We start from the raw sequence: 15,512 nt of genomic DNA on the forward strand, positions 1-15,512 counted from the left end.
GCCCAGTGTGCGAGAAAGTTTCCAGTTTTTCGCAGGGTAACATGGCGTCAGTGCAGGCGCAGGCGCATGTGGTGAGCTGTTGTGGTGGGGGGGAAGCGCCAGCGTGCAATTTTATGGATCAGGGTATAAGTGTTTCTACCCTTTGCAATTCTACAGATGGCCAGCACTCCAAGTTAATTCAGGAGGGTGTTATGAGGCATAGGCCAACTGCGGGGGTAATAGAGAAACCTCTCTCCCTGGGCAGATCACGCTCAATTTCGCTCCTTACACCGGCTATAGTACCTGCAGTAAAAGCGTCCTTTCCCCCTGGAAGACAAAGGAATAGATATCAACTCCGCTCACAGGAGTTGAACGTAGGTGGAGAGTTGGATCCGGTCGATAGAGAAAGGCCCATGCCATTAACCCCCTGCAAAGGAGGAAAAAAAGTAGGAAACATAAAAAAAGCAAAGGTGCCGAAACCCACGCAACTGCCTCTTAAGAGAAATTCGCCCTCACTCAAAACCTATTTCAGAATAATGGAGCAGGCTGCCGGTCACAATAAACAAGCGGAGTCCGATCCTATTCCACAAGGAAAACAGAGTGCGGAGACTTCAGCAATCCCCCTTGAGAATCAATTTGCCCCATTGGCTGGTCTGTCTGGCACTGCCAATGGCACTGGGAGCGGGATATTGCTGGTACAGTCTGAGGAGGTGGAGGTGGAGGGGGCGGTTAAAGGTCCAAGACCCCAGGGTGCTCCTACATTGGTCGCAACTCAGGAAAAGCAAGGTGAGGACCTAGCTCTGGGCCTGGGTCCGGCCTGTGATCGGGGTCAGAGCCAGGGGAGCTTAAGAGAACCAGAGAGCTTAGAGACAGACAGATTGGGCTCCCTTTTTCAGTCCCTAAGGGGGGATTTGATGACTAAATTTGAGATCTCGGAGGGCAATCAAAAGGCAATTCATGATAGGTTTGATTTATTGGAAGCTAAAATTGATGATGTTATCGTCCGGACTAGTAAATTGGAACTGGATGTGGTAGCCCTAAATAAATCTGTCCAGGGGAATGTAAAAGACATTGAAACTTTAAAAGTACAGAATAAATCCCTTGCTTCAGATGTGGAGAGGCTAGAAACCCAAGCCAGAAGAAACAACTTGAGAATCTTGAAAATACCTGAAGGAGCAGAGCTGGAGGACATAAAGAGGTTTGTCTGTAGTTTGTTAAGAGAAGGGGTTTTAAAGGATCGTCCAGACATCAACTTGGAGGCTGAAATTCAACGAGTACACAGAGACCCCTTTAAGTTACACGCAGATAGAAAAGCACCTACAGTAAAGTGAAAGTAAAAAGAGACAATGAGCTTGTTATGCGTTCGCTGCATCAGTGCTCAAGGGGCATTTTTACGGAAAATCCGTTATTTTAGGCAAAGTTTGAACTTTGCAAAGCAGCGTCTGTGATTGGTAGGTTCCCATGGATTGCAGCAGAGCACAGACCCAAATCCAGCAGCTACCCCTGTTGCTGATCTCGCCATATAGCTCTTTATGGCCTTTTATGTCAAAGTCTCTTGGCCCAGAGCCTTTTGTGTCAAGGTATTCGGGCGACATGAGGCTGGGTGGAAGGAAATTTGTGACTTCCTGCAGATTCCAGAACTTTCCATCAAAGAAATATGAGGCAAATGTGTTCTCCCCCGCCGCCCCCCCTGCCTTTTTTAGTTTAAGTTTGAAGATTGTAAAAACTTGGATGAGAGCCACAAAGGTCACTCCATCCTGGATTTCCCCAGGTGTCTAGTTTTCAAAAATGTGATTGTTTGTTAGAGTTCCCTAGGTGGCAGCTGAGTTAGGGCCCAATATTCACAACTGCCCACTTTGGGGAAAGATGGGTACGTTTTGGGTGAATAAATGTGATGTGTTCATGTTGCGTTTTGTCCCGTTACCTGTCGCGAACACCAGGCCTACTAAGACAAGTGAGGTACCATTTTGTATGCACTGAGGGAAAATGAAGTAGTAGAACATTTGTGCCTTGCAAATGTAAGCCACTGTGTGAAAGAAGACATTTTGAGAAATACCATCTGAATCACATGCTTGTATGGGTGCCCACAAATTCAGAGATGGGCACATAACCACTGCTTCAGTGTGTGCCCATTTTAGAAATACATTGGTTTTCTTGATACCCATTTTTTACTTTACATATTTCACCATATGAATTGGTCTATACTCCGTACACAATGAAAAACCGTTGTACAGTGCAGCTCATTTATTGACTCTGGGTACTTCGGGTACTTAGAGAGCTTACATTCATAGGCCCATATCAAATAAGTTTAAGAGCTAGGCTGCCAAATTCAAAGATGATATTTCAGGATGGATGACCTGGCTCCCGAACTTGTGATGGAGATCTGACCTGCATGGCAACCTTCTATGTGGACTTTCCAACTTGTGAAGAGGATCTGTGAACAAGAGTAGGCTACTTGATGATGAATGCTGTTATCAAGGAAATCTGTGTAAAGGCGTAGAGAAATTTCTAGGACCAATTGATCCATAGGGCATTCCCTTTTGTCTCTGGTTAGTAGATTCTGAAAACTGTGTGGGCATTTTCTTTTTTTTTTTGCTTCCGAAGAGATTCAATTGAGGAAATCTTCATTCGCCGAAGATCGTATGCAGGACTGAATTACTTGGGACTCACTCACGATTTTCTTGTAATGTCCTGCTTAGCAAATCTGATTGAGGATTTTGGAAGGCTGGAAGATGAGCATGTGTGATCCTCGGGTTCCTAGCTATTAGACGCTTCCAAATCAGTTGCTTTTCCTATGAGAGCGCTCTGGATCTTTCTCCCCTTACTTGTCCAAATACTTTGTGGTTGTATTGTCTATCTCTCTTTTTTTTTTTTTTTTTTAATATTTTTTTATTGAGCGGAGCAGAAGGATGCCAGGATACACATCTACAAACACAACATATGGACCATCATGATTGGACAAACCATTAATGCTTGGTATATTAACACAGACTGTGGGTAAAAAACAACCAGCAAATAAAGTGCAAATGCAGAATGTAGCAGAAAAATCACATGTTTCTCAACTGTGATATAAGATCCAACTTGAGTCACTTAATACGAAAATTAATTCCTACATTTAAAGTGCAAATGCAATAGCAGCCAATAATTACCTTAGTAAAAAACAATACTATTAACATCACATGCAAATATTATCACCACATAAAGTGGAAGTATAATAACAGCAAAAATTGCCTTACAAGAAAAAAAACATCTGCTTACTAAGCAACATTCAGGGTACTGTGTGTTTATATATGCTATATCATGCCATTCTATCGTGATATTAACAGGCCCGCAAATAAAGTGCAAATGCAGAATGTAGCAGCAAAATCACATGTTTCTCAACTGTGATATAAAGTCACTTAATACGAAAATTAATTCCTTTTTAAAGTGCAAATGCAATAGCAGCCAATAATTACCTTAGTAAAAAACAGTACTATTAACATCACATGCAAATATTATCTCCACATAAAGTGGAGGAATAATAGCAGCAAAAATTCACTTACAAGAAAAACACAGTATTGAGTTATAAAATGCAAAATATAAGATTAACAAGATAAAGTGCAAATGGAAATAACAGCCAGTAAATAGCATAATAAAATCACATTCAATAAACAAGATTTTTCTTCAGCGGACCCCTGAAATTGTGCATTGTAAATCCTCTATAACTTGATAAAGTACAAAATCATTGCCCCAGTCCCCTTGAAGATCAATAGTGGTTTTATGATTGAACCTGTCAGATTAAACACCAATAAAAAATATATAATACTCTTCCAGAATTAAAAAACCCGCGACAACTCTACGTCCTATCCTTAAGTAGAAGCAGTTCTTCAAATTTTTTCCAATTTTTCTCATATTTCCTTATACCCCCTACTCTCTTGTCATAAGCCTCTTCAAATTTCCAAATCCTTTTCATCTTATTGAACCAGTTTAAATGCCTTGGGATCTCCTTAAATTTCCAATTTTGAAGTATCAAGGAACGAGCCACCATACAAGATATAGCTATAAAAACCTTATCAGAGCTGGATAAGTTGGCCTCGTCCCTTGAGAGCCCGAATAATGCAATTTCAGCCTGGGGAAGAACACTCATACCTGTAACTACTCCCATATCATTCAAAATTTCCCCCCAGAACTGCTCAAGTTGCGGGCATGAAAAAAAAATATGCAGCCATCCTCCTTCCTCCTCCTGGTGGCAACGAAAACACCTATTCAGATGGTCGGGGTATCTTTTCTGAATCTTAGCCGGGGTCCAATAAGCGAGCCACCTTGATAGAAAGGACATTCTTTTAAAATTAGCAGCACGTAGGGACCTATGCCCTAAAAGGCAAATTTTTTCCCATTCCTTAAGACTGAATCTACATCCTGTGTCCCTAGTTATTTTTTCAATGTGGGACACTAAACCCTTTGCCTGTTCGTCCTTCCGCAATACACAATACCATTTCCCAAGTCCCAAACGCTTTAAATCATAAAGTTCTACCATGGTATGATGTGGAGTATTCAAAATGCCCACGGTATTGGAAATGAAATGGACTATCCGCAAATATTCGAGAAATGTGGGCTTTCTACAGCCTTCTGCCCTAGCCATAGTTTCTTGCCAAGATACTATTTTGTTATGGGCAATGAAATGTTTAAGTTGAGAGAACCCACACTCTCCCCAAATTTCATTGTGTCTTAATTGCAGATGTAGGCCAATGCCATTACACTCACCCAAACCCAAATATTGAAAGCCTGAGGAACCATATTTTTTTAAAAATGCTTGAAGCCTAAATTGGACTTCTCGTAGAGACTTGTAGCGGGTTTTCTTTGGTAATTTAGCAGTTTTTAGAAAGACGGGCGTTTGCGTTCCCCCTTCTATTATCATTTTGTCAAAAAAAAACTGTCATAGATGCACTTATGATGTATTGGGTCCGCCACTAAATTCAATAGGGCTGCCTCATAATATGTCCGTACCTGCGGAAATGCTAGACCCCCTTGATTTATGGGCATCTGAACTGTAGCCAATTTTACTCTGGGAACCTTTTTTGCCCAAATAAATTCCCTAAACAATGTATCTAGCTCATTAAAATAAGATTGATTAAGACGGATAGGGACGTTTAAGAATGAAAAAAATCAATAGGGGAAGAATGGACATTTTAACCAGAGAAACTCTCCCTATAATAGTGAGGGGAAGTGCAGACCATTGTTCGAGAGAGTTTTTTATCTTCTGCTTAGTTCTAAGATAATTTAATTCAAATAATTTCTGATACTGGTTGGTAACCTAGATACCCAAATATCTTATCGGGTCGGTTTTCATGGCTTGAGCCCTCAAATTGTTAGGAAAACCGTTGGGATCAATATTGAGAGCCAGTATCTCGGTCTTTTTTCATTTATTTTGTATCTACCGATTTGTTGAAAAAGAAAAAACTCTTTAAATGCTAGCTCTAAGTTCTCTTTCGTCGGGGCTAAATATAGTATGATGTCATCAGCGAATAGCTCAACTTTTGACATCCCTGGTATAGGAGAAAGAATAGCAGCATTATTGCGGAGTTTTAAAACCAGGGGTTCCGTAAAAAAGGTAAAAAGAAGCGGGGAAAGCGGGCAGCCCTGCCTGGTTCCCCGTTTTATTATAACTTCCCCTATTTGTTCCTGATTAATAACCACCTTAGCACTAGCACTCTGATAAATATTCCTTAACATATTAATAATCTGTTGTGAGAGACCAATACGACTTAAAGTTAGAAACAATGTTTGCCAATTCACGAGATCAAAGGCTTTTTCAGCATCAACCATAATAATTGCTGCAGGGATTTCGTTGATATTAAAAAAAATCTAAGGCATGAATTAAAAATTGAGTATTTGTAGCCAGAGATCGACCTGCTATAAAACCTGTCTGATCTTTATGGATTATTTCTTGCGCAGCAGGAAGGAAGTGCTGATCCCATACTTTCATCAGGATCTTGTAATCAGAATTAAGTAGACTGATTGGCCTAAAAGAATTCACATCTAGTGGGTTCTTATCTTTTTTCACAAAAGATATTATTATAGATTCCTTGAACTCACTCGATACCGTTCCGCCCTTTCTGATGTCATTAAAAAGTGTCTTTAAAGGAAATACCAACTCTTTAATAAAAACCTTATAAAATTCAATAGGAAATCCATCCTGGCCACATTGCCTTGCCCCCTGCCATGGAGTTGATTGCGCTTATAATTTCTTCCTCCATTATTTCATCGTCTAATTCTCTAATTCTGTCCTCTGAAAGCCTGGGAATATCTACATCCATCAAATACTCTTGAATTTGTTCGTTATTAACCGGATACTCTGTTGAATAGAGCTGTCCGTAGTAATGGAGAAAAACCCGTGAAACCTTATCCCCATCTGATACAACTAGTCCTGTGACCAGGTCCCTGATGGAGGTAATTAGGGAGGGTTCCATTTTTTTTCTGGTGGAATTGTCTAACAGCTTCCCCATCAACTGACTCTCTTCATAGATTTTTTGCTGGAAGATTTTAGAGTTGGATATTTCCTCCAGAATAAAAAAATCTTAGTTCCCTACTAGCTTTATTAAAGCAGTTGGGGGAATGCTGTAGCATTAAAGCATATTCTTGATCCGCCTTATTCTGAAGGTTCTCAATTTGCAACCTCTGAGTTTTGGACTGACCGGCCATTACAGCTATTATTTGGGCCCGGGCCGCGGCCTTAATACCTCCCCAGATAGCAAAGGGGATGGCGGTATTAGTATTGTCTATCTCATCAAGAATGGAGTCCATCTCAAAAGCAGAAAGAAATGTTGTTATAGCTAGGTGTACAGCCATTATTTTCAGAGGATTGATGTGATAAGATATTTCATTAGAGCATCATGTCCCTTGCATTTGAATATGGTCCACATGAACACTCTTACTGGTCAGTGACCCATCAGTCACAATCTGCTGAGTTGGGATATCCTGATAGAAGTCCATTTCACAAAGAAGATTTTGTGGTTCGAGCCACCATAGGTGGAACTGAGCCGCACGAGGAGGCAGAGTGAGTTTGTCCTACCATCTGTCTGAGCATTGGCATCAATAGTCTTTACAGAATTGTTGCAATGGCCTCATCTGAAAACTGGTTTGTGAAATTTGAAAAATGCAGTATGCCATTGAGCGCAGAAGCATTAAATCAGTCTCTCTTTCAGTGGGTCATTCTAAGACAATTGTGACACTTAAGATGGATAAATAATAGTCTATCCCCTTAAAGTATACACTCTTGTATTGTGTCCAGTACTGCGTCTAGGTGGTGTTCTTTCTGACTACACGAGAATTGATTTTTATTTTATGTGATTGACCTGTATCTCTAGACGATTCAGAGTAGTGTCAACTGGCAACGTTGACGAGCTTGCTGTGACATTGAGACGTTGATCAATCTCTTATTTAAATACAAAAAGACCAACATCCTCAGTCACTTGAGATGTACCACTACCACATCCATGCATTTCCAAAATGTTTTTGGTGCAAACTTCAGGCCAAATGAGAAAACCTTGTGTTGTTTATGTCCACATCTTAGAATAAATTTCATATTTGTCTTCATAAAGGATATGAAAATAATTATCCTGAAGGTCTGTGGCGGCACAATCAATCTCCTTGATGAAGCATAGGGTAGATGTGATGGAGTGCTAGCATTCTGAAATTTCCTGTTCATATCCATTTGTTTGGTATTTTGAGAGGTTTATCTAGAATGAGACCACCCATGTCAGAAAGTAGTTGAAAATTGGCAATCCTTCTTTTTGTTGTGAATGATGTTTATCTTCTTTTGAAGTTTGTCCAGATGATTTAGGAGTTACTCTTTTTGGAGACCTAAACCTGAGACACAAGCCATTTTGCACAATTTTCGGAACCCAGTTTTCATTTGTGATATTCTTCCACTCTTACAGGTAGTTAGCAATGCTTTCCCCTATGGGAGTGAGTAACAGAAGGGGGCGAAGTGAGGAGTCACTGCAGTCCTCCTGTGGGTGGCTTATCAGTTTTGTGCTATTGGTTGTATTCACCAGATTTGGTCCACCAGGAATGGGGCATATCACATTCGTCACAAATTGCACCCAACATTTTGCAATTAGGCTCGACTGAAATCCAGGTTCTTTTGCCCATGCACTCCAAAAAGGCTTCACAGGAACCTGATGACCTTTTGGAGTGTGTTTTACAACTCATTCCCTCATATGAAACTCTGTATTTGTACAGTCCAGTCCAACACCTCATATGCCACTTCTCCACTGCTGTGAATCTGCATTCCTAATTTTACCATTTTAGTGCCTTTTTGAGAGATTGTCTTCTCTAAATCGTTTGCTATATTGTAGCCTTTGCTTCATATTTGTGATAAATTCTTGTCATTGGGATTTTGACAGTGACGTGAGCATGCCATTGTACTCCCCCCCCCCCCCCCTGTTTATTTAGCCCCTCAGTCTTGGATGGTCCGGAGAGGAGGAGTGGATGCGAGTTGTTTTCAGTAATAATGTACGTTTCATCCTATGTCATTCTTCTGCACCCAAAATCTTTGTCATGTAGTGGGATTTCAGCTCCTACGAAAGTTGTTACCATAGACCTGAAAGGCTCCTGGGTTGAAGGGACTGATGAGATCATGGCCCTGTGCTTCCACTCCTTTTATTTTTTTATAGTCCAGATACTAATTAACAATAACGACAACAATGAATCTGCAGCACTAAACCTTGTGGTCGACGCACCATTGGAAAGTAGAGTCTCTGTAGCCCAATGTTAACTTTCCTTGGTCGATTTCATGAGCCACACGACCCTTGCCTTTGGATATGTCCCATAGATGCATATACTGGAATATCTTCGCCTTTTGGTATGACGCACAGATTGTGCTCTTAAGTGTCCCCACTGACCCATTTAACTGTGTTTTTGTTAATTCTTTGTGCCACAATATCTACACTCCTTGTTGGACCCCATAGTTCTTTAGTTGCTCTTCTCCACTTTTCGATAGTCCCATTGATCCTATTTTTGCTGGTGTCGAGTAGGTGCTCCTGGGGGGCCAGGGGCTCTATAGGTTTCATAGTTTATACACTCAGAAATGGTTGTTGAGGAACAGCAGCCTATTGTAGTTTGAATGCCAGCTGCTCTTGGATAACTAGTTTCTCTTGATAGCAGTGGTATCTTACTTAGTTTCAGTTCAGCCACATCTGGGTGGATCCAAAGTAGTCCAGCACACTCTTTGTGGGAATGAGCAGCCACAGTAGGTCTTTAGCTGCGAGTGTTTCACAAGAAGATAGCCAACTGTTTTGTGGAAGTTTTATTGCTGTGACTGCAATTAGACTGATCCTTTGTCATGTAGGCTACTCTTAGCAAATGTCCCTCTCAACTTCAAACATTTCTTTAGACCAGTCTAGAAACCCAGACCCTATATGCATAGCACAAAGATAGGAATAGCTTCATACCCTATCACCAGAAGTTAAAAATGCTGAGGCAAGCATGGTATATATGTGCAAATGTTACACTCCCACATCTCTCCTTCATTGAATACCTAAGCACAGCAACAAGTTCGATGTGACCTGATTGGAGTGCATCTCTGTACTTCACACACCTGGTATTCATGGGCTACATGACAAACCAACACTTAACCAACTCTGCATTAGAAACTGAGTAGCTTTCTACTCGTGCTCCCAAATAGCACTGTGGCGCCTCATGAGGGGTAAGAAAGTGCTGTGCTACAAATATAACCAGCAAGGATGTGTTTTCCTTGACGCGGCCTTAATGCTTCGTTGAAGGAGTCAACCGTCTCCTGTCGTAGCTTTGTATCTGCAGAGATAAATTATAGTATGCATTTCATAAACGAGGTCATTACAAAAAACAGCAGTACAAGCTAAAGCAATTCTGCCGCAGCCAGTTTGTGCAAAAGCAAGTATAACGTTATATTATGAGAAACAAAAAAGAAAGGGAATTGGGTTTGCACAGCGCCCCATCCTTATTGCACTCTTCATGAATTCTCACTTCTAATGAATTACAGGGATTACCTTATTAATGACAACAGTGATATTACATGGCGAATTGGCCTCAATAACAGCATTGATGCCCTGTCACCACAGTGAATTCATCCTCCCCTGATTTTTAATTGTTTTTCTTATTTTGTATAGCTTTTTTCCATTTTGATTTTAGTTTTTGCCCTGGCAAAAAGATTGATGCATAGCTGTATTGCGTTGAGGGAACATTTGTATGACTAGCCCCCAAAATAGATTTGGTGAAGGGGTATCAAACTTATCTATTACATTTAGTTGGGAGAGTGTGGGTTTGTAGCATTGGGTATCAATGTGTTACTTTTTTCTTGTTGTGGAGCTGGTAGGAGTTGGTTTCAGCAGTCTGACACCTTCTCCCGTTGACTTTCTATAACCTCTGTACTTCAAGTGAGTATTCATTGTTGACAGGCCCATCTGTTAATTAAATATTTGTGTCCAAGCTTTAATAGTTCTTGTGGTATCTTTGTGTATTCAACTATTTATTTTGGGTCATTTGTGTTTGATGTAATAGTGTTATTTTTGGTTTAATTTGTGATGATTTTATGTAGGGTAACTTTTTTATGGCTAGCCTACAGAAATATTTCAGCTGTAAGTTGTCAAAGACCTATTGTGCACTATACCAAAACTCACCTTAGGATGTGGGTCAGCCCAATAATTGCTAATCTTTTCTATCTTTGTTTTGCCTTCTTATTCAATGGCTTGCATTATCCATCTTGTATCATCTACTCCCTTACAGCTTATCCTCTTTACTTGTGTCCTTTCCACTGCTCACTTTTAGCACATCCCTTTTCTTACTTAAGCATTACAAGTGCGTTCATGTGTTTTCCAGATGCCTTCTTCATGTGCCTCTCTCCCGTTTCATCATATGCCCTCTTGCAATTTTCTCTCCACCCCACAGTGCTCTCTTGTTTCTTTTTGTGGAAGTACTTGCTGAGTGCATGTTTTCCAGCTGCATCCCCTGTTTGCTTCTCTCTTTCTCCCTCCCATTTTGTGTTGCTCTTTCGTCCGTGTACGTCTCTCCCACCCCTCCCCTCTCCAATCTGTGTATTTCTCACGCCCCCACCTCCTGCTCATTCGTGCTTTCATGAAACATGATGTTTCCCCTCCTTTCCATGTGCTGTTGGGCCCCTTCCTATCTCGTTCGCTCCTCTGTTACTCCCCACCCCAAACACCTGTGGTGCTTTTTTTATTTTCATTTTATTAACACGTCCGTGATAACAAAACGAAAATTGATGCATCTGTCCAAGTGGTGGTCACCATCTTTGATCAGCAAATAAAAAACATAAAGGTAAATGATACCCACGTCTTTCCTCTGCGGCGCGCATGTGTTTGTCAGTGGAATGACGTGGGTACCGTTGCACGTGTGTATGTATATATATGTATAATATTATTTTGATGGTGCTGCACATGCTGTACAGCACAGACAAAAGAAATTGGCAAAGCCAATAGGTTCCAAATGCACTACATATTGGCTTTGCCAATGCTTGGTATTTCCGTGCTCTAAGTGCATTTGTCAAACCCTGCTCCGTTTTCCTTGTTGCTCCCTTCAAGCTTATACTCTGCACCCCTATCCCACTCAGTCCTGGTCGCATAACTTCCTCTTCCATTCAACGAATAGGTCAAATGGAATGACTTGTTTTCAGTAAGGAAATATGGCTCGAATGATGATGTATGATTGAAAATGGGTGGGATGCTGTCCAGAAGAATCGAATGGAGGGCAAGGTGTCAAAAATGGTGGCAAGAGATAAAGTGGTTGATGCAGGCTAAAAGCTGGAGAGATCTAGGAAATGCACGACTGACCAGAAGAGGGAAATAAGCAGAAAGGTTGCATCAGAAATGCTGCTGAAATAAATGGATACATTGTTAGTTGAAAACAGTGGGAATAAGAGACTTTATCAATTAGTCTTGCAAATCAGTTTCAGGAACCATCTAATTCGTACATTTATTTTTTAAGGTATTATGGAATTAGCTTTAATTGTTGTTTTATTGTATTATTCTACTCTTGAATAAGAACGAATTTATGTGCCTTTTCTACTTTTCTGGGAAGCTGTGAAGGAGCTTCCCATTGCTGACCTCAGTACAGGTTGCAAGTTTCCGCTGTTTTACAAAACACAGTATGTACACTGTTTGGCTTTGTGTAGCTGCATGACAGTTCGTATTCGTCACGTCAGTTGAAATCTTGTACTTCAGAAACTCTCCGACGCTTGGCGTGAAGGATATTTTCCTGCGTCTTCTTGTACTTGATAGTTAGAATTGTATTAAGCCAGTAGGTATTTCAGCAACGGTAATTTAATATAAGCAAATATATTCTAGGCTGTACATCGGTTGGGAGTATATTAATTAAAAGAATTTAAACTAAACAGCCTATTGAGCAGAAAAAATGCAGCATTTTTTTTAGTGTGGCTTATGGTACAAGAAAATGCGTCGAAGTTATTTGTGTGGCGCACGCATCTTTTAAGTGTAGTTAATTAAGATCAGCCTGCATGTGGCGGATCTTAAACATGTGTAGTGGAGTGCATTGTGTGGTTGTTTACAAGGAATCGCAGAGTGAAGTGCGGCATGCAGCATGAAATCAGAAGTATTTAAAAGCAAATTTTGTAAAATGTATTATACATAGGCTTCTTTTACAAACTGGCATCGTACTGTAAAACACAACATGCTGCCAGAGATGCTCAATTTTAAATGACCTACTTAGCAGTAAAGCTATTTAGTTAAAAAAAAACAAAAAAACTCTCCCATAGCGGGTGTTTAGTTTGAAACCACATTTTGATTTAAAGTGTGTAGTGTTTCCATATGATAGTATTGCCTGCCACACTCCATTAACCAGTAGTAGCTCAGCTAACACAGTAAATAAAAACAAGCAATGGCAAATGCAACAGGCGGGGATTCAGTTTACTGCACTTCTTCCTGTATGTATAAGGTCCGTCTGTAACACTTCTGGAAAAATGCTTAATGTTTTTCTTTAAAAATTTCCCTGAGAGGACTGATTGACATATGCAAATCTCACTATATTAAAATAGGCAGTCTCCCTTTTTCTCTTAAATATTTTGTGTGCTTGCAGGTGCACTTGCTGTGGCAGTGAAAATAAAATTAATGTTGCCCAGTTACACGTTATTTCGGCTGGCGCATCATAGGCCCTCCCCAGACTCGATGAAAAAAATCTCTGAAGTTCCATCTACTTGCTAAAAAACCTAGTTCGAACCCAAAAACAATGTATTTTATTTTCTGTGGAGCATGTAAGTCATAAGGCAACTTCCCGTGTAGCACATTGGGGCCACTAACGTCAGTAAATTTACTTGTAAGTTGAAAACTAGGTTTGAAAGTAAACAGTGTGGCAAAAAAATGCAAACATGCACAGTTACGAGTTTACTACAAAATTGTAATTTGCATGTGATCTGAAGAGCATTGTTCTTGAATGTGATAAATTAGTGGTAATTGCCACTCTGTAGTTATTTTTGTTTGTTAACCAAACTTTATTGCATCTTTATCAATATGCGGCGTTAAAAAAAAATGACTTTCCAATTAACGAATGGGTACAAAAGGTAGGAGTCAATAGCATGTGTTATAGTGCCATGAGTATGCCATCCTAGTCCAATCTTGGTCAAGCCAGTGCAGGAAGAAAAACAAGATTAAGCAACCCCCACCCGGATCCCAAACCAAGCAAAAATCCTCAATGTGTCCCCTAACAGCTGGCACTCAGAACCGGAAGGGGGAGATGTACTTGCAAGTGTGGTGCAGTCCAATTAAGGACCTGGTAGACCCGGTGGTATTGGAGCCTCTGCATAACACAGCCACCCTGGGGTGTGTTATGTGGCGGACCCATGCGGACAACCTCACTGTGATTCAGTGCATCCTCAGGGAATGGGACCTTGTGCCTTAAAGCCCTCCAACTGCATATTCCATTCCATGGAGATGGGCGATTTGCGCAGTCGATGAACCTCCTCTCACCAGTCTTCTAGTTTTGGAGCCAATGGGGGCTTCCGGCGTCTAGTGAGCAGGCAGTAAAGCTAATTTTGTGAATTGCATTCTCACTTTGGATCCTCTAGGTCCTCTGGGCAGTCCCACTATACAGTGTTCAATGTTATCCCAGTGGGCCTGTCCCGTGACCTCACCCAGTGTTCCTGCTATTCCCGCCCAGTAGTCTGAAAGTTGTGGACAGGCCTGCAACATGTGAATCAAGTCTCCGCCCTCCACTCTGCAATGGGGAAAAATTGTTCCCAGAGTTCAAGTCTACTTCTCATTAAGGTGCAGGAGGCGGTAAGGAGGCCTCTCAAGGGTAGTCTTGGTGCGTAAGGCTTCCGGACCAATGTATAATTTGTCGCTAGTTTCCAATACGTTAGCGCAGTTCATAAGAGCAACGTATATGTCGGCAGCGTCGGGGCATCCAGGCACAGCAGGCGGTGCAGCTGACCGCTCTCTGGTTTACCCTTGGTATGGTCTATTTCGGAGAGGTTGCGACAAGCGAACCAGTATGCCAACCATTGCAGTTGCCTGGCTATATAGTATGCCTTGATGTCTGGGGGGCCCCCATTCCTCCTTTATCAGTTTGTAGTTGTGATAAGGTGACTCTGCGGCGTGCCTTCCCCCCTCACCAGATCAATCCGTATGGATGTTAAGTTGTTGGAATATCCCTGCAGGTACTACAATGGGTAAGTTTACAACGCTGTTTAAGAGGCGCTGTAACATTACCATGTTAGCAAGGTCTAGCCGTCCGTCCACAGACAGGGGAAACGTAACCCAGAAGGCTACCTGTGATTTGAGCACTGTAATTATGCAGGAAAGATTGACTCCCAATAGGTCTGGGCCAGCTATATATATTTGAACCCCAAGGTATTGGTAGGTGCAAGGGGCCACCAGGATCTCGTAATCACTGAAGTACAGGGTGGGCTCTGCATATGTGCCAGCAAAGGAGTATGCACAGGATTTTTCCGCATTTATGCGGAGGCCTGAAAGATTCTCAAAGGTGGATAACAACTGGGCTGTCTCTGCTTGTGTGTCTCGAATATCTTTAAAATACAAAATCATGTCATCCGCGTAGAGTTATATAGTATGGACTGCATTGCTCACGGGAATCCCCTTATGACTAGCCTCCTGGTGAATATATTGTGCTATTGGTTTGACCACTAGTATGATAAGAGGGGACAACCTTGCCTCGTACCTCACCATACTGGGTAGGTTTGGGATATATTTGTGGACCAGTTCAAGCCTGAGCCATGGGAACAGTATAGAGTAGTTTGATCTACCTAATGTAGGCCAGAGGTATCTCGAAACGAGTCGGGCGCCAGCATGAAACCCAGTTTAAGAAATCGAAAGCCTGTCGAAAGTCCAGTGAGAGACAACTGACATAGGGGTATAGGTCCCGGCTTGCATCCATGATCTTGAACAAAGGCTGGATATTCAGCAAGGTATATCCGCGCAGCACAAACCCGCATTGGTCTATACGTATTAGTTGTCGGTGCAACCTGTGAGCCACAATCTTGCTAAGTATTTTAAATCTGGTGTTCAGTATCGAGAGTGGGTGAT

At 41.4% G+C, this 15,512-nt stretch overlaps 1 protein-coding gene across 6 annotated transcripts in view; it reads left to right on the forward strand.

The window, feature by feature from the left end:
* Positions 1-15,512, forward strand: part of UBE3A (ubiquitin protein ligase E3A) — a 276,799-nt gene that overhangs the window by 114,004 nt on the left and 147,283 nt on the right. For 3 of the 6 annotated variants that reach the window (XM_085622887.1, XM_085622886.1, XM_085622884.1), the window contains exon 3: positions 12,037-12,103. The exons of the other annotated variants lie outside the window; for them this stretch is intronic. The gene's annotated coding sequence lies outside the window, so the exon portion shown is untranslated. The remainder of the gene's footprint in view (positions 1-12,036; positions 12,104-15,512) is intronic. 6 annotated transcript variants of the gene reach the window in all.

Source organism: Triturus cristatus, chromosome 8 (assembly GCF_964204655.1).
Source record: "Triturus cristatus chromosome 8, aTriCri1.1, whole genome shotgun sequence".
Taxonomy (NCBI): Eukaryota; Metazoa; Chordata; class Amphibia; order Caudata; family Salamandridae; genus Triturus; species Triturus cristatus.